This window comes from Sminthopsis crassicaudata, chromosome 4 (genome assembly GCF_048593235.1).
Source record: "Sminthopsis crassicaudata isolate SCR6 chromosome 4, ASM4859323v1, whole genome shotgun sequence".
Taxonomy (NCBI): Eukaryota; Metazoa; Chordata; class Mammalia; order Dasyuromorphia; family Dasyuridae; genus Sminthopsis; species Sminthopsis crassicaudata.
In genome coordinates, this window is record NC_133620.1 from 116,425,986 (window position 1) to 116,447,205 (window position 21,220).

General features: G+C 33.8%; 1 pseudogene; it reads left to right on the top strand.

The window, feature by feature from the left end:
- Positions 1 to 13,633: 13,633 nt before the first annotated feature.
- The window catches only part of LOC141540646 (trafficking protein particle complex subunit 6B-like), a 42,091-nt pseudogene continuing 34,504 nt past the window's right edge, over positions 13,634 to 21,220 (top strand).

Below are 21,220 nucleotides of genomic sequence, written 5' to 3' on the forward strand. Positions count from 1 at the left end.
ATCTACTCTCCTCTCTCCCTTACTCATCTTTGCCCTCCTATGTATTAAGAAAAAGAATAATAATAACAAACATTTCTGTAGTATGTTAAGGTTTTCAAAGTACTTTATAAATACTATCTCATTTTATTCTCAAAAAAAACCCTTAGAAATGGGTTCTATCATTTTCATCCTCATTTTATAAATGAAGAAACTAAGGCTGAGTCTTTATGAATCCAAGCTCAATACTTTGTTCACAAGAGCAAGTTATTTCCATACTGCTAATTTTCAAATTACTACTGACTTTCTCTATCTACATTGTCAAAATTCCCATTCTCCAAGCTGTATCACAGCTAAGTTTTAGGAAAATAATTCATCTTCTTATTTAAGATCTACCAACAGGATTTACTTATTAGATCAAATAAATTTTATAAACAGATAATTTTGGAGAAGAGGACCCTCCCTTTAATCATATCATTCAACTCACTTCTATCCTTAAGGCCAACCCTGGCATGTAAGAGACCAAACATTTCAGCTAATCCCAAGGCAGCTGAGAGAGAGCACCTTTTCTAGGGATGGGAATCAGGAGTGAGGTCAGCTGATGGGTTCTCAGTGCTAACATGAAAATAAACATAAAGCTTCATTATCGCTGGGTCTTCACCTTAGCACATACTCTATTCTATATGTATACTCATTAAAAACTTAAGACATAGACTTCTATGCATAATGTTTCTATACCACAGATAAGACATGAGGGAAGATATTCAAATCCAACATTGCAGATGCCATACTTGCTGACACCTCATATATATATATATATATATATATATATATATGTATATATATATATATATATACTCATTATTGAATAAGATACAGCTTTATCCTACTCTAAGTATGATTCAGTATCTAGAATCACACTATTCTGACTTGCAATTTTTCAAGGTGGGTACAGCTATCATCATCTAGGGACCCCTTGAATGTTCAAAAGGTAGATCCACAGGATACAAAATAAATCCATATAAATCCTCAGCATTTTTATATATCACCAAAAAAAATCTAACAGCAAGAGATACAAAGAGAAATTCCATTCAAAATAACTGTCGATAGCATAAAATATTTGGAAATCTATCTACCAAAGGAAAGTCAGGAATTATGTGAGCAAAATTACAAAACACTTTCCACACAAATAAAGTCAGATTTAAATAATTGGAAAAATATTAAGTGCTCTTGGATAGGCCAAATGAATATAATAAAGATGACAACACTCCCTAAACTAATCTATTTATTTAGTGCTATACCAATCAGACTCCCAAGAAACTACTTTAATGACCTAGAAAAAATAACAACAAAATTCATATGGAAGAACAAAAGGTCGAGAATTTCAAGGGAATTAATGAAAAAAAATCAATTGAGGATGGCCTAGCTGTACCTAATCTAAAACTATATTATAAAGCAGCACTCACCAAAACCATTTGTTATTGGTTAAGAAATAGACTAGTTGATCAGTGGAATAGGTTAGGTTCACAAGACAAAATAGTCAATAACTATAGCAATCTAGTGTTTAACAAATCCAAAGATCCCAACTTTGGGGATAAGAATTCATTATTTGACAAAAACTGCTGGGAAAACTGGAAATTAATATGGCAGAAACTAGGCATGGACCCACACTTAACACCATATACCAAGATAAGATCAAAATGTGTCCGTGATTTAGGCATAAAGAATGAGATCATAAATAAATTAGAGGAACATAGGATACATTTACCTCTCAGACTTGTGGAAGAGAATCATTATTGATCACAAAAAAAAAAATTTTTTTGATTACATAAAGATTTAAAAAACCTTTGTACAAATAAAACTAATGCAAACATGATTAGAAGGGAAGCAACAAAGTGGGAAAACATTTTTACAGTTAAAGGTTCTGATAAAGGCCTCATTTCCAAAATATATAGAGAACTGACTAATTTATAATTTATTGCATTCTCCAATTGATAAATGGTCAAAGGATATGAACAGACAATTTTCAGACGATGGCATTGAAACTATTTCCACTCATATGAAAGAGTGTTACAAATCAATATTGATCAGAGAAATGCAAATTAAGACAAGTCTGAGATATCACTACACACCTGTCAGATTGACTAGAATGACAGGGAAAGATAATGTGCAATATTGGAGGGGATGTGGGGAAACAGGGACACTGATACATTGTTGGTGGAGTTGTGAATGAATCCAACCATTCTGGAGAATAATCTGGAACTATGCCCCAAAAGTTATCAAACTGTGCATACACAGTGCTTTGATCCAGCAGTGCTACTACTGGGCTTATATCCCAAAGAAATACTAAAGAAGGGAAAGGGACCTGTATGTGCCAAAATGTTTGTGGCAGCCCTTTTTGTAGTAGCTAGAAACTGGAAAATGAATCAATGCCCATCAATTGAAGAATGGTTGGGTAAATTGTGGTATATGAATGTTATGGAATATTATTGTTCTGTATTGTTCTGTAAGAAATGACCAGAGAGGCTTAGAGAGTCTTACATGAACTGATGCTGAGTCAAATGAGCAGAACCAGGAGATCATTATACACTTCAACAACAATACTGTATGAGGATGTATTCTGATGGAAGTGGATATCTTCAACAAAGAGAAACTCTAATTCAATTGCAATTGATCAATGATGGACAGAAGCAGCTACCCCCAGAGAAGGAACACTGGGAAATGAGTGTAAACTGTTTGCATTTTTGTTTTTTCTTCCCAGGTTATTTTTACATTCTGAATCCAATTCTTCCTGTGCAACAAAAAAAATCGGTTCTGCACACATATATTGTATCTAGGATATATTACAACATATTTAACATGTATAAGACTGCCTGCCATCTAGGGGAAGGGGTGGAGGAAAAAAAGGGAAAAATTGGAACAGAAGTGAGTGCAAGGGATAATGTTGTAAAAAATTACTCATGCATATGTACTGTCAAAAAAAGTTATAAATTATAAAATTAAAAAAATAAAAAATAAAATAAAAATAAAGTTTAAAAAAAGGTAGATCCATCGTATGACAAAAAGGATAGTTTGTGGTCCCTCTGCATTCTGAGTCTGTAAATCTTTAGTGAGACTTCAAGAGAACTACCGATTTTGCCCATTTGCCTCCTTTCCCTTCACTTAACGGATTCTTAAAATACTTCATTTGGTTGTGTGAAGTGAAGACTTATTATAATCATTTATATTGACAATTCATCTTTTATACCTAATTATCTTGTAGCATAACAAAAATTAAGATTATCTTTAAATTTACCATTATCACTTTGGTGAGACTTATATGATTACAGCACTAACTTCTGTTCATGTATTCTTGGTCTCCATACTCAATTAATTGCAGTCACAAGTTAAAGCAGTTAAATAGAATATTGCTGACACATTTTAAGGCTTTTAAAGTTATTTTAGTGTGTGTGAGTGTGTGGTTGTGTGTGTGTGTGTGTGTGTGTGTGTGTGAGAGAGAGAGAGAGAGAGAGAGAGAGAGAGAGAGAGAGAGAGAGAGAGAGAGATATGAGAGAGAGACAAAGAGAGACAGAAGTGAGAAAAAAGCGAGAGAGACAGAGACAGACAGACAGAGATAGACAGAGAGAAAGAGAGAAAGAGAGAGACTATGTGTGTTTTATTTTTACTTGACTAAGGTACATTTAATTGGATTACATTTTAAAAATGAAAGCTATGTTTATTGTGGAATACTTGTTCTTGTGTTTCCTACCCTAGCCAGCAGAAGTCATAAAGCAATTTTTTTCAGGGGATTAGAGTGAAAATAGAGTGAGAGAAGGCAGACTTGTGATTTTATTAGTGTAGGATGGGGGTATCAAAATCAAAATTTAAAAAAAAAAACAATACATAAGAATCCCCACAGACATATTGACTTAGAAATCCACAAATTAGACTTCTTTATATTCTGTTGTAATTTATTTAATTATTTATTTATTCTGTTAAACATTTCCTAATTATTCTCCCTTCCATTTAATAGTATTTTATTTTTCCAATTACCTATAAAGATAGCTATCAACATTCATTTTTGGAAGATTTTAAGTTATAAATTGTTTTCTCCTTTCCTTCCTCCTTCCCAAGACAGCAAGCAATCTGATACAGGTTATACATGTACAATAATTTTAAACATATTTCCATATTCAAAATGTTATGAAAGAAAAATCAGAACAAAAGGGAAAAACCAAGAGAAAGAAAAAACCCCAAAAGTGAAAATAGTATGCTTTGATCTGCATTCATTCTCCATCTTTCTCTGGATGTGGATGGTATTTTATATCAGAAGTTTATTGGAATTGTCTTGGATCATTGTAATGCTGAGGAGAATAAAGTCTATCTTAGTTGATCATTGCACAATATTTCTGTTACTGTGTACAATATTTTCCTGGTTCTGCCCACTTCACTCAGCATCACTTCATATAAGTCATTCCAGGTTTTTTTGAAATCCACCTGCTCATTATTTCTCAGAGAACAATAGTCTTCCATTACATTCATATACCATAATTTATTCATCCATTCCTCAATTGATGGGGATCCCTTCAGTTTTCAATTTCTTGCCTCCATAAAAAGAGCTGCTACAAACAACTTTGCTCATATGGGTTCTTTTCATTTTTTATGATCTCTTTGGGATGCAGACCTAGTAGTAGCACTGCTGGATCAAAGGGCATGCATAGTTTTATAGTGCTTTAGGCATAGGTCCAAACTGGTCTCCAGAATGAATCAATTCACAACTTCACCAATGGTACATTAGTGTCCATGGCTCCTCTAACATTTATCATTATCTTTTCCTGTCATCTTAGTCAAACTAATAGGTGAGATAGTACCTCAGATGTTTTAATTTGTATTTCTCTAATCAACAGTAATTTAGGGGATTTTAAAATGACTATCAATAGCTTTAATTTCTTCATCTGAAAAATTTTTGCAACCTTTGATCATTTACCAATTAGGAAATGACTTGTATTCTTATAAATTTGACTCAATTCTCTACATATTTTAGAAATGAGGCCTTTATCAGAAATACTGGCTGTAAAAATTGTTTCCCAGTTTTGTTCTTCTCTTCTAATTTTTGCTATATTGATATTGTTTAGGCAAAAACTTTAATTCTATATAATTAAAATCATCCATTTTGCATTTCATAATGCCCTTTATCTCTTGTTTGGTCATAAATTACTATCTTCTCCAAAAAATAGGTAAACTATCTCTTGGTCTCCTAAATTGCTTATAGTTTCATCCTTTATGTGCAAATCATGGATCCATTTCAACCTTACCTTGGTATAGGATCCCAAGTACATTTTGATCTAGTTCCAGCCTTATTTCACAGCTTTCACAGCCATTGGCTATGTTTGACATAGTTGTATGTCAGTTAAATATATCTGATGTATGAAACTCCCAACATAGATATTTCTATTACCATTACAAATTGGCAAGTACTTTATAATTTATAGAGGATGGATAGATTGATATATAGATGCATAGATGATAGATACATATAGATAATTATATTATATATACAATGATATGTGTTCTATTCTGTATAGATATGCTTGTATCTATCATATGGTGTGTACATATATATATATATGTTATAAAGATATATAGTCTATTGTACTTTTTAATATAATTTATAGCAATTGTTTGGGGTTGCTAAGAGATCAAGGGTCAAAGAGAAACCAGTTACCACTTCTCAGAAGTGAGTTTTCAGGATTGGTCCTTTTCCATTATGCTACATTGTGCTATTTCTCATAAAATAACTGAAAAACAATAAAACTACACACAAAGTGAAAAGAAATCCATCCCCTATCTAAAGGTATACATAATTCCACAACTTAGTGATGCAGTAGAATGAGTCAAATGTAAGCATGAGCTCCACTGAAACTCATCAAGTACTATGAGAGCAAGAGGACAATCCCCAGCATACAGAATCAATCCACTATGTCAAATTTGTGGAAACATACGGTAGAGTCATGCAATAAGAAGGCATGGATCGATTATGATATACAAACATATCTATATATCTATAACTAGATGGCTAGGTAGATATATAATATGCATATAGTCTAAGAGGTTTTCACTAAAAATTCCTTAACAGCACATTAAGCAGTAAGTAAAATAATTTTAAAAGATATTATGTGTAGCATGTTAAATTACCTTAAACATTTTTGTGGTTGAAAAAGGGTCACAGAATCAAAAATATTAGAATCTATTATTCATATACCAAAGGACAGAGAACCCTCATCAGTAAAATTATGCATATGTCAAAATATTAAGTTAAAATTGCATTTTCTAACTTTAGATTAAAGATTAAGTTAAGGGTATTTATCCCCAAGTGAATGTGATCTTGTTTCATTTCTGAACATCCTGCCTTTTTGTCTTTTCATCTCAGGATTAGCTTATCTAAAAGACATAAATGTGAGTATCCGAACTGACACCTTCTTTCTTTTCTTCTACATGTTTTGATGACTTGGAAGAAAAAGCAGCTTGGTAAATAATTTAGCAATCCTAAAACTCAGCAAATGACTTGGAATTTAGCTATGTACAAGTAAACTTTGCAACTTGCCACAAACAAAAACAAAAAAACAGGCAGGGACTTCTTAAGCAATCAAGAATTACTTCACATGTGTAAGAGATAATTTTGTGAAGTTTTTTTTAAAGGAACTATAATTTTCCTATTTTTCTCACATTTGCCCTTTGTACACCACTCTATGTTGGTATTTTGAAGTCTAAACTAGAAAGTAATTGTTGAATAATTGCTTTGGTTATGAATTGATACTAATGAGTGCTTCTTTTTATTCAGGGCAGGACATAATGGAGTCAAAAAGAAGACTTGCTTTTATATCCACATGCATTTAAAGAATAAAAAAAATTTAAATTAAAAAAATCCAGAAGAAAAGTCATGGTAACCAGTGCCTGAAATATGTTATAAAAAAACTGACAAAAAGATAATACTCAATGGAGATCAAGTTATGTTAAAACTAGATGGCATAGTAGATGAAGTCAATTCAAATCTAACCTCAGACACTTACTAGCAATATGACCCTTCACACATCATTCAACCCTGTTTGCCTTAGTTTCCTCATCTGTAAAATCAGCTGGGGAAGGAAATGGCAAAGCATTCCAGTATCCAAATAAGGTCATGAAGTTTCATAACTAAAATGATTGAATAACAAATGTTTTTGATGGTAACTGATCATTGATAATACAGACTGGGTTGGAAAGAAACTCCATTAGATTCTCACTATCCTTGTGTCCTAAATAAAGGAAGATTATTGCCTTTCACCATTCCTTATTGCTTGTAAATATTCCCCTAATGCCATTAAAAAATGGGATCCTCAAATACTCAGAAATTTATTTACTGTCTCCTGAGGAAATAGAGAAAATTTATGTTAGAATCACGTATTTATTCTAATCATATTTAGTACAGCACCCTTGGTCATTTTCCAGAAAAATAAGAAACTTCCAGAAGAAAATATTATTGAATTTGTTTATCTTGGATACAATATGTTTGTATTCAAGTTTTTGTTTTTTTTAATCATCCATAGCCCTAGGAGATAGAGATTTTTCCTGGGGTTAACTGTTAATATTTCATCCTACTGAACAGGGAGAAGATTTAGTTGAAAGGGTAAGCACAATATTGTTATTTTGCCAAGTAGATTACAGACATGGTATATCTAAATAACATCATCACTAAGAGAACTGGAAATAATCTAAAATGCTTTCATTCTTGAATACCAATCCAAGAAGAAAAAGGTCCATCCATTTGCTGGAAAGACTCAATCAGCTTCCAAGAGTAATACAGATCCGTAGATCAATCTTAGTAAATTCACTTTTAGGATATCACATCAGCACATATGCACAATCTTTCACCAACTAGAGCAAGACAACTGCCAGAAAATAGGCTGGGGAGAGTCCTACAATATGAGATAATCAGGCAGAGTTTCAGGTAGAGAGAGATTGAAGATATTCTTTTTTATTATTGCTGGTTCTGCTCCCATTTCTCCTCACATAAAGGTGGAATCTGCCTCAGATTATTCAAAAGAGTCAGTCATTCCACTGAGCCATACTTTCCGCATCTATAAAATGAATATAATAACAAGTTGCTACTTCATAGGGTTGCCATGAAAATCAATAAGGTAATGCATTTAAAACTCTTTGAACATCTTTTTAAAAAAAAAATACTATACAGAATCATTAATATAAAGCCAAGGGACCCACAAAGATCAATTAGTACAATCCCCTCATTTTATAGGTAAGGAAAATGAAACTAGAGGCAGCTGGCCCCAGAGTCAGAAAGACATGAGTTCACATACAGCCCCAGACATTTACTACCTATATGACCTATCTCCATTTCCTCATTTGTAAAATGGGAATAATAATAGCACCTCCCTCCCTAGGGTTTTTGTGGTGATTAAATGAGAATATTTATAAAATGCTTTGCAAACCTCAAAGCTCTGTAGAAATATTTGCTCTTATTATTGCATAGGAAGGCAAGGATGAGTAAAAGGGAGAGGAAAGTTGGGATAACTAAGGATAGAGATGCCATTTGTAAAGCACTCATTACAATAACTGGAACATAGTAGTCATTTAATAAGTATTTCTTCTTTTTCCAGAGACTGGATCTATGGAAGCTTGACTCAAGGTATGGAAAAAGTAGAGCAGACACACTGTAATTGGCATAGAATAGTATCAATGGGGACTCCCATAAACAAAGGGAAAAATTAAAGTAGATCACCCAAAGCAGGTATGTGTCTTGGGGTAAAGATGAGCCAGATTGCTGGAGGCAACCAGAGTAAGGAGGACAGTCATGGGAACACACTTGACTGAAATCCTACTCCATGTAGGTATTTGGGTGCAGCCTGGCCAGAATCCTTATAAGCTGGCTCCATTCAAATTCCAATACAAGGAAATTTGTTTTAACTGAAAAACTCCTTTTATCCAGAGCATTTTTGGTCTCACTTGCCTCAAAAAATATCCCCATAGGCCTTGTGGAGTATTATAGCCTTCTTAGACAGGATGGAAACAAGGTCTAGGTGTTTCTCCATTACGCCATAATCTATCCTTTATTGTTCTCCCTCTTCTTCCTCCAACAGGGACAGAATGTTTCCATGAAGCAGTGTCTAAGTCATTCTGTTTGAGTTTGGATGATTAGACTGGCTGCCTTATGAGGGGGTCTCTATCTCTAATGACATTAGGAATTGTATTTCCTCCCTGGTAATGAACAGATTAAGCTATTGGGGGATTGAGAGTTGAGGGCAGAGTTCTCTGTTGGAGTAGTAATTTTTAAAATTTCTCTGGAGAGAAATAAAGTAAGAATTGGAGAGAATGAAGAGCCAAGCAGCAGAATATGAAGGATGGCTTCCAGGAAACCAACTCTTACCTTTGTAACAGCTGAAGGCTTTTTCTTTCCCTGTTTTTCCCCTTGGCTTCTTAAGGGAGTTCAGCAATAGTACCCAAAATAGGCCTATTTGGAAAAAACTATTAGAAAAATGAGGATTTATTCCACTTTCTGTTCTCTTTTCTGCTTTAATTGCTTCATGCAACAGATATTACGGTTTATTCCCAAAAGTTTCTCTGCTATTTCAAATTTTGCTCATTGGTGAATTCTAATTTTTAAAAGCAATCACTGATTGTATATGAGTATCAGATGTGCTGGTAAATGTAATGTTCTCTGGGAGAAATATAGATGTGACATACTTATAAATATAATCTACATTGTTAACATTTTCTGTTAATTTCCTAGGTGTGGATAATCATCAAAAAAAATAAATCAAGCATGGATTTGTAATGTTTGCAGATTTCTGAGGTATAAATGCTCACACTAAAAATTTAACAATTGGCTCTCTTTTGCCTGGTCAAGAAAGCTTCAACACATTCATGTCCTATGTTATCACTTTTAAGGTAAAGAATCTCAATAATTCACATAAATTCTTCTTTAAATGCTTTCTATTTGCAATTTGTACATCCAAGACAAAAAGAATGTGTCTAATACTGTTTTATTAAAGATAACTTTTATGTCTTTAAACAATTGTCTTCAAGTTTGAACTGACTTGGTCTTTTGAAAGGAAAGAGCCTATGAGGATAATTTAGATTAATTTGAAATAAAGACAAAATACTCCTCTATAGATCAATAGAGAAATTGATTTGTAATTAATATCATAATGGTCACTCCATCAGTCAGTTACCTCACACTATGTGTTGGTGCTAGGATGGATGCCAGGGACAATGTTAGGTACAACCAGTAAAATATTCCTTCTATTTGGAATCTTTTACTCATAAATTTGGGAGGACTAGGATTGGTTCAGGTGCTAACCTTCCTAGAAATAGGTGTCATATAACTTTTTGAGGGCTCTCTAAATTCAGCGATTAAATTCTCCTCTTTCCACTTATCTTCAAAACTTCTTTTCCCCCTTTTCCCTTAACAGCTTGAAAAAAGTGCTGGGAAAAATGGTGACAAGATTTTAAAAGGGCCTGCTAGTCCTCCTATTGCAAAGTCAGTGTAAAAAGTCAGTGTTTTAAAAGGTAAGCAAAAAAAGGAAAAAATAGGGAGGCTAAAAATAAATGGCTAAAAAAGAAAAGTTCCTGTAATTTTAGGTTTAAAATATGAGGCTGAGTAATCAAGGAAAGTATTTTTACTGCCTCGTCAATATTTTTCCTGGAAGCTGGGGTAAATAGACTTTCTTCAGATCTGTAGTGTGCGTGTCTAATGGTCTTAGGTGTCTCTGACCACAGAATAACTTTATCCTTAAGAAATATAGCAAACAGGAACTCTGTGGTCAAAGCATTCTCCCCAAAACAAATAAATAAATAGATGTATATAAATAAAGATCCTTTGCCAGATGAAAGACAATTTATACCTCATCGAGAAGTTCTTCTCTTTTGGGGGAATCTTTCTTACCAGGTTTTGTTTTCATCACATTGAAAAGAAGCCCTACTTGGCCATGAGTGAATAGTATCATGTTTTTCCCTCACTTGTATACACTTTCATTTTAATGCGTGACACCCAGGAGTGCTGGAAAACATAAAAAAGTTCTTTTTTTTTTTCCTAAACTGAGCCCTTATTTATTTATCCTGATGGCAAAAAAAAAAAAAAGCACATAGGCTTTCATCTTTCCTGAAACTCCATCCCATTGGAGTTGAGGGTCATGAAGAGCCCAACAGAATGTGAAAACAAAACAAAACAAAAAACAAAAACAAAAAGTGATCATGAGCATCTTGAGGCCCATATAATTCTCCAGTTTTTGATGTGCATGGGATTTTATGAGGCACTTGCCCAAAGCATCGCTGTTCGGGTGAACAAAAAGCAAGACATTTTGTTGGCTGCAAGGGGTTCTGCCTTTGACTGTGGCACCCCTCCACAAACTGATTCATTAGGTCCTGATGATCCTAGTGTCGAGCTGAAATCCATCACTCGACTAACTGGCACTCCCCAACACTCTGTTTCTTGGTTATTTAACGCCATGTGGAAGGTAGACGCTGGCTATTGTCAAGGGAAACAAATGGCCATATCAGACTCCCATACATCACCATGAAGGCCAAGGATACAGTGTGTGCTTTCCTGTCAGACGTGACTAATAGGTGCTCAATCTGAACTTGGCCAAGGAGCAGCCAGCATAGTTAAGGGGGAGCAAGGCTTGCCCTCTCTTTTCAAAAGCTCAATGTGAACCAGTCCACAATTTATCTGATGGCTCCTGCAGAGCACATTCAAAACTCACCTGAGTTATGAAAAACCGTAATTTTACCCAAGGGGGTCAGTATTTTTGTAGCTCATTAAGTGTTCTTAGACTGTGCCTACCCACTATCAAGCCATCAGATCACTTCAGACCTATATGTGCTCCAACCAGCTGTCTGGTTACTACAAAAAATAAAAGTTCTTAGCATATCTTTGTGTCCTAGTGCCCAATGCCTTCTATACAATGTGCTGATAGATCAATGTAAGCAATATATGTAATTCATCACTTCCAAAAGGATTTAAAGATTAAAAAGAGTTTCAGAAAAAGTGTAGTTTAATTTCTAGGAATTGCTTATCTTTAAATTGAGTTTGACAAGGTAAGTTTTAAGGTCCCATCAGTTGTAGAATACTATGATGAGCTGACTCCACAATTGCTTATGAAGGTCAGCCTGGGTATGTTCAGGACATAGAGAGAAATTTTGAAATTGCCATTGTAGAGAACAACCACCATACTCACCCACGAGAAGGCTCTGGATGTCAGTTGTCATACAGAATAATTGGTTAGTATGACCTTTAGTTTGGCCCAACATTTCATTGTTAATGTTCCAAGCTTTGCTATTACTAAAAGTAAAAAAACAAACTATAATTTGCTGCTTTTGGGAATTTTGTTGTTCTGCAGGATGGAAAGATAGTCTTGCATAATTTTTGCATGGATTGAGGAGAGAGAAAGTGGTGGAGTAATCTACCAATATTTTGTGTGCCATATATTTCTCATTTATAATTATATTAAGAACATACAATTTTTAGGAGCAAATAGGGAACCATGTAGGCAGTAATTCATGCCCTTGAAAGATAGATATTTTTCTATCCTTGGCAGAGGACTAGGGAAACACACACACACACACACACACACACACACACACACACACACACATACACACACACACACACACAAACCAGAATAGTCTATCTATCTACCTACCTACTTATTTTATTAATTTATCCATCTATCTAATATATATGTATGCATATATATATATATATATATATATATATATATATATATTTGCAACTAAGTGGTAGAGAGAATAGAAGATTCATCTTCCTGAGTTCAAATATGACCTCAAACACTTGGTAGCTGACAATTACCTTAACTCTCAATTTTCTCACCTATAAAATTAGTTAGAGAAGGAAATAGAAAATCACTCCAGTATCTTTTGCCAAGAAAAATCCCAAATGGGGTCATGAAGAGTTGAACATGATTGAAACTACTGAGCAACAATATGTAGTCCTTCTGTTGGCTCTTTGGCATGTTATCTTAAGCTTGGTTGTTGAGGAGTTAACATGAACTCTCCTCCCAGTGTCAGAGAATGCCAGTCTGTGGCAAGATGTTTGCGTGCATGTGTGTGTATGAATGTGTGTTGGAGGCATGGGGAATGCTGCTAACCTAGAGCTCACAGTCTAGAACTCATAACCTAGGGGCTGACAAATATACTTGGAAAAAGCTATTCTTTTTCAGCCTTGAATTAGCTCAAGGAGTTATTTTGTAGACTCTTCTCAGAAAAAGAGGTCAGAAATTTTCAATGGGACCAGCAACTATTTTACTCTAGAAAAATGTGGAATGGCTTAGAATACAGCAGAATTACAGCTTTCAAGCCTAGAGAAAAAAAGTGAATAGAATAATGGACAGCATTTATTAAGGATGTACTATGTGCCAGGAAGTTTATTAATGCTGATGATTCAAAGAAAGGCCAAAATATAGGAAACAGCCTCAAGAAGCTCACATTCTAATGTGAGAGATATTATATAATTAACTATTTACATAAAAGATGTATGTAGAGAAGATGAAAAGTAATAAAAGAGAGAAAGGCACTAAAAGCTTGGAGATCTGGTATAGGTCTCTTGCCAATGTGGGACTTAAACTGATTCTGTAAGGAAAACAAGGAAACTGAGGCAGAAAAAAGGATGGAGAACATTGTGGGCATTGGGGTTGCTGGTGCAAAGGGGCTCAAGAACAGTGATAGTGTACATGTGTTAGGAATAGCAAGTAAGCCATTGAAGCTCTTAGAGGGCATTATGGGAACTAGGTTGTAAACAGCTTTAAAAACAACTTTACATTGCAACCTAGAAGTAATAGGGAATCACTAATAATAGGAAATCTAGAGTTGAGATCACATTAGAGTTATAGGAAAAACATTTTGGCAGCCAAATGAAGGATAGATTGGAGAGGTGAGAGACTTAAAGTAGGGAGACCAGACAGGAGACTATTGGGATAATATTGGAAGGATTTAGGATGGTGTCTGTGTGAACGAAAATAAAAGGAATATATTCAAGATAAATATAAAAATAACCAAATTTGATGTCATATTAGATATGTGAAGTGAATACAAGTAGGTGGCCAGACATCAACAAGCATTAGGCTCTTACTTTGTTCAAGACAATTTACTCAGAGTAAAGAATGACACCTTCTTTGTGAACTTGAATGAATAGGAAGAGGGCAATACCCTCAATAGTCATAGGAAAACTGGGAAGAGGAGAGATCTAGGGAGAGAGGGAAGACAATAAGTTTTATTTTGGACATGTTGAGTTTCTGAAGTCTTTGAGATAGCAAGTCAATTCAAGATGTTTTAAAAGGTAGATGGGAATACAGTATAGAAGCTTTGGTTAGAGGTTAAGGATGGATATATTAATCTGGAAATCTGCTGGATAGAAATGATATTGAATCCAAAGGATTTAATAAGGCCACTATGTGAAATAGTATATAAAAGGAAAAGGACCCAGAACAAAGCTCTAGGGGACATCCATTATTAGTAGGTATAACATGAATGATGGATGATTCAGCAAAAGAGACTGAGCATTTGTCAGAGAAAGGTGTGCAACAGGAGATGGTGATCAACAGTGACAAATAGTTCAGGAGATCAAGAAGGATGAAAATTGAAGAAAAGGCAGTTAGATTTGGAAAATAAGAGACAGTTGTCAATTCTGAAGAGGACAGTTTCACTTGAATAATGAGATGGGAACAATATTGCTAAGGATTCAGAAGTCAGTGAGAGAATGAAAAGGAAGCGTAAATAACTTGTATAGACAGTTTTCTCAAAGATTTTAGTTGAGGAAGGGAGAAGAAATATTGTATAATAGTTAGATAATAGGGATATTCAGATCAAGCAAAACTTTCCTGGTTCTACTAATTTTACTTTTTCAGTTCACATAAATCTTCTGGAGGTTGTAAAAGAATCCATACATTAATACATTGTTGTTTAACCTTTGAATTGATTCAACGATTCTGGAATTCTTCTTCTTCTTCTTCCCCTTCTCCTTCTCCTCCCCTTTCTTCTTTTCCCCTTCTTCTCGCCCCTTTTTCTTCTCCCCCTTCCTCTTCTCCCCCTCGTTCTCCTCCTTCTTCTCTTCCTCCTCCTCCTCCTTCTCCTCCTCCTACTCCTCCTTCTCTTCTTTCTCCTCCTTCTCCTCCTTCTCTTTCTCCTCCTTCTCTTCTTTCTCTTTCTTCTTTTCTTCTTCTTCTTCTTCTTCTTCTTCTTCTTCTTCTTCTTCTTCTTCTTCTTCTTCTTCTTCTTCTTCTTCTTCTTCTTCTTCTTCTTCTTCTTCTTCTTCTTCTTCTTCTTCTTCTTCTTCTTCTTCTTCTTCTTCTTCTTCTTCTTCTTCTTCTTCTTCTTCATTTCCCTTCTCCCTCTCCTTCTGACATGATGAAGGGACTTGCCCAGGATCACACAGCAAGTAAGTATTTGAAGATATATTTGAACTCAAGTACTCCTTATTCCAGGGTTAATGCTCTATTCACTGTGCCAGCTAGCTTTCCCAAATAGTATTTCTATTAATACCATAAACTAAGGAGTCCATGTACAGAGAAAGGACTCAGATGCACAAGAATATTTATAGCAGCATTTTCTATATTATAAAAGAACTGAAAACAGAATAGATTCTCATCAATGGTAAACTGCTGAATAAGTTGTTCTACAGTAATATAATGGAATATTATTATGCCACAAAATGACTGGTTTTAAAGAAATGGGATATAAGTTCCTTTCCTAGAGGTTCACAGAAATCCTCTCCCAGACAATGTATAATTGCTATGATATTGCTTGCCTTCTCAATTGGTGGGAGAAGGGGCTCAAGGAAGGAAAGAATTTTAATGCAAAAATTGTTTAAGATACAGTTGAAAATAAGGTAAAAAAGAAAAAGCCCAATTCCTTAATGAAAATTTTTCTAAAGTTTCTGATAACAATAACCATGTACAATTTTACTATGTGAAACCCATTATTTCTACAAATAAAGCCATATGATAGCCATTTCTTCTACACTCTTTGTTATTGGTTAAATTGTTATATTATTGCTATTATTATTATCTTAACTCATCTTTTCCCATAGAAAGTTTTAGGACAAATTACTCTCTTGACTTTTAAAATATTTTATAACTTTTTTTTCTCAAATGGATAAAAACATTGCTTTTGTGTTTAAATAAAAATATTAGGATGTAAGGTCATCCTTTGTAGCCTCACTAAAAGAAGTTTTGGTATAGCTACAGAAGATAGGACAACCTGTGTGAAGTATATTTCATTCTGTTCCCACATGACCTCTCAGTTAGATTTCTATATTTTAAAAACTTCTCAATAATTGTAGCATGGTGATTTTAAGTATTTAAGTTGGCTACATCTCTTAAAAATTATTCTTAAGTGCTTATGGGTTAATGCTACACCCTGGAGATTGTGGGTAATAATCTGATTTGATTCCATTACATTTGAGTTCTCTGGGATATTTTGAGGTCTGTATTTGTGGTATGAGGATTTGTCATCAGTCTATCCATGAAAGATTACAAACTTCTAGAGAGAAATTCTAGCGATAAGGTCATGTCTCACTGGGTATTCAGTAGGTGCTAAATTTTTATAGGTTGCAGTGATGTATGCACAGTTACCACAATTTGCTTGTATAATAGAGAGTGATCATTAAATCTGGGATGCCTAAAGATAATCTTTGTGTAAGTTCTGGTGGTAATAATCTAGCTCTGAATAGTCTGAATCATTATATCCCCACCATGTCTACAAACATTTCTGTTGCTTTATTAGGACATTGTTCGATTTTTTCAACTGTTCAATTGTATCAATTTTATCAATTGGAGGGTCTTTTTGATTCCAACCTTAATTATTAGATAGTTCACAGGCTCTCTCTATCTATGTAAAGATAATCATTTCTGGTTACTTCAGACAGATATACATGTCTGTGCCTGCTATTTATTCTGAAAGTATATTTATTCCAAAAAAAGTATTTCTGCCGGTTTTTCATATATATCTTGTGTTCTGTGCATATCTATCAATTCTCTTTTTCCTCTCTTTGACCAAAAAGTATTAATTTTTCTGTTACTTCCATAAGACACTATTTTGTATCAGTATCTTATAGTTTTTCCAAATCTGTTATAGTCCATTTCGCTGTTCCAAAAATGCACACTAATATTATTAGTGCACTGATGTGAATTGTTTTTAATGTTTTCTTCTAATTTGTTGCCCAGTAACTCTTCACCCAGCAGCCCAACCTCCCTGATGGTCTGAGCCAACCGAGTCACATGGGATTCTTTCCTTGATGCTCCAAACTTTTTCTGATTCAATTCCACTGGAATCTTCTCCTATTTTTTGTGGACCTCAGTTCTTCCAGCCTTTAACTGTGGAGTCAACTTAGACTCTCATAACATTTCAATGAGGAAAAAGTTAACAACTGCACGATTATATGATTTCTGATAATATGGAGGACCCTTTTGATAAGATGGAATACTATCTACCCTTCCACTGTAGACAGCACCCCAGATCATTTCTATGTATCCTCATGTTATGCTTTGACACATTACAATCTTGTATACAAAAGGCAATTGGTCCTTCCCAATTTACCATAAAATTTATCTTATATTTGTTGTCGCTCTCCATTATAATGTCCAGTTACTGAGAATCTAATTTCTCACTTTTCTACCTGTATTTTCAACATAAAAGACAGAGCTTAGCACAGAGTAAATGTTTAATGAATGTATTTTTTGTTGGTTGATTAATCAATTCAATTTTCTAGATTCCAGTAAATATATTAAAACATATATTTAAAATCCACAACTTTCTCTTGATATCTTTATGCTCAATCTATTTTGCATGTCATAAATTAAGATATTCTTATATATCATCTTCAGATTTCAATTCAAAGCATTCAGTATATATGTATTTTCTTAACTTATGTTAAAAATTTTATAGTTTTCCAGTTCAACTAAGATATTGTTGGTGGAGTTGTGAACTAATCCAACCATTCTGGGAAACAATTTGGAACTATGTCCAAAAGGCTATCAAACTGTGCACACCCTTTGATTCAGCAGTGTCTGTACTGTGTCTGTATCTCAAAAAGATCATAAGAAAGGTGAAAAGGTCCACATATGAAAAATGTTTCTAGTATTGCCTTTTTTAGTGGCAAAAAAACTGGAAACTAAGTGGCTTCCCATCAGTTGGAGAATGGCAGAATAAGTTATGGTATATGAATGTAATGGAATATTATAGTTCTAGAAAAAAACAATCAGTAGTATGATTTCAGAAAGGCCTGGAGATTTACATGAATTGATGCTAAGTGAAGTGAGTAGAACCAAGAGAACATTGTACACAGCAACAACAAGATTATGCGATGATCAACTGTGATGGACTTGGTTCTTTTCAACAATGAGGTGATTCAGGCCAATTCCAATAGACTTGTGATGGAGAGAACCATCTACATCCAGGAAGAGAACTTTGGGGACTGAATCTGGATCATAAAATAGTATTTTCACCTTTTTTGCTGTTGTTTCCTTGCTTTTTTCCCCTCATTTTTCTCCCTTTTGATCTAATTTTTGTTGTGCAGAAAAATAAATGTGGAAACTTGTTTAAAAGAACTGCACTTGTTTAACCTATATTGGATTATTTGCTATCTAGGGGAGGGAAATGGAAGAAAGATAGAGAACAATTTGGAACAAAATATTTTCCAGGGGTGAGTGTTGAAAATATCTTTGCATATATTTTGAAAATAAAAAGCTATTTTCAAAATATAATTATCTACCCTGGGCACTGACTTGCCTAGCGTCAACACAGTTAGGAAGTGTTAAGTTCCTGAAGCCAAATTTGAACTCAGGGCAATTCATTTAATTCCAATTGCCTCAGGAAAAAAAAAAAGAACCATAATTGACTTAAATCATTGCCCTAAAACATGAAATTTTTAAAAATCAATTTTTTTCTTGACATGACTGTGTTGGTAGCATGATTTAAGAAGAATATAATTTTTCCACATTAACACCAAATACTCTATTTTGTTGAGTCTATGTTTGAGTCTATTTTATATGTTTGCAGTATATGAATAAGCCAAAAACAAAGATTGTGTGATAATCAACAAAAGCAAATATTACCCCTTTTAGGGGAAATTTGGTCAGTAATTATCAAATTGATAAAGTTTGTGTTTTACAACCCTGGGGCTTTTTGACATGTCTTTTTGCTTCTCAGTTAGTCAATATATAATTTTATTAAAAATAATTTTATTACATCATGTATTTTATATATATATATACTTTATATACATGCATATATATGTATGTATGTATATATATTTAAAGGAATTAAAACAGAGTTCAGTGACTTGCCCAGGGTCATACAGCCAGTAAATATCTCAGACCAGATTCATGAAGACAAGTCTTCCTAATTCTAAACCCAATTGCTCTATCTACTGCACCACACTATTTTTAAAATGATCCAGAGAAGGAAGTGATGTCACCTAAATATTTTTGACAGGAAAACCCTAAATGGGGTCATGAAGAGTTGGACATGATTGAACAATAATATTGTATGAGAGATTTTTTTAACTTTGTGACGAAGAAAAGACTAGAACATTGGTTTTATTAGTAGCTTCTAATTTAGAAAACCTTTTCTTTGGCTGCAGACACTGAAATTCATAAGTTTAGAGAGTTGCCCAGGGTACTGGGACATTAAATGTCTTACCCAATATTATATAGCCAATAAGACAGAAGTTAAGAATTGTATCAAGGTTCTGAGTACCCTCTTCTAAAGTGAGTTCTATGTTCACTATGTAGCATCTCTTTTTTTAATAATACAAGCTATAAATGCTTTGTATCAAATATATAATCACATAATTGATCTCTATTTGGAGAATCCATTGGTCATCTCATCTTTGGATAATAGATCCACAATGCCATCTTCAAAGAAGATCTTCATCTGAGAGGAAATTGCTTAAAGTGACTTGCTATTAAGTTATGTTCCATTGTAAAGCATTTATCAGAATAATTATGGATCTTACCTGGCACTACCTCTTTTTTTTCATATGTTTTAATCTTTTTATTAATAGCTTTTTATTTTCAAAATAGATGCAAAAATAGTTTTCAACATTCACTCTTGAAACCTTGTGTTCCAAATTTTTTGCCCTTTCCCCCTCCTCCTCCCTTAGCCTGCAAGTACTCCAATATAGGTTAAATGTATGCAATTCTTCTAAACATATTTCCACATTTATCATACTACATAAGAAAAATCAGATCAAAAATGGAAAAAATTGAGAAAGAAAAAAGCAAATAAACAATATAATAAAGATGAAAATGCTATGCTGTGATCCACATCAATTCCCCATAGCCCTCTTTCTGGATGCAGATCATTCTCTCTATCACAAGTCTATTGTAACTGGCCTGAATCACCTCATTGTTGAAAAGAGCTAAGTTGATCACAGCTGATCATCACATAACCTTCTTGTTACTATGTTCAATGTTCTTTTAGTTCTACTCACTTCACTTAGTCGATACAAATATCTTCAGGCCTGCTGGGGGTTTTTTAACAGAAAAATAATATTCCATTATGTTCATATAACATAACTTATTCAGCTATTCCCCAATGATAGGTATCCACTCAATTTTCAGTTCCTTGACACTACCAAAAAAAGGACTGCTACAAATATTTTTGCACAAGTGGATTCTTTTCCCTTTTGTATAATCTTTTTGGGGATACAGACTCAGTAGATAAACTTCCAGATCAAAGGATATGCACAGTTTGATAGCATTTTTGGACATAACTCCAAATTGCTCTCCAGAAGAGTTGCATGAGTTCAACTCCGCCAACAATGATCATTATATTTTCACACACCCTCTAATATTTATCCTTATCTTTTTCTGTCATCTTAGCCAATCTGAAAGGTGTATAGTGATATCTGAGTTGTCTTAATTTGCATTTTTCTAATCAATAGTGATTTTTATGTGACTAGAAATTATTAAAATGACAATAGTCATTTTTATATGACTAGAAATGACTTTAATTTCTCAATATGAAAACTGTTCATTTCCTTTAATCATTTATCAATTGACAAATTTCTTGTATTCTCCTAAATTTGAGTTAATTATCTATTTATTTTAGAAATGAGGCCTTTATCAGAGTCCTTGGATGTAAAAATAATTTCCCCAGGTTTCTGCTTCCCTTCTAATCTTGGCTGCATAGGTTTTATTTGTACAAAACCTTTTTAATTTAATATAATCAAAATTATCCATTTTGTATTTTATAA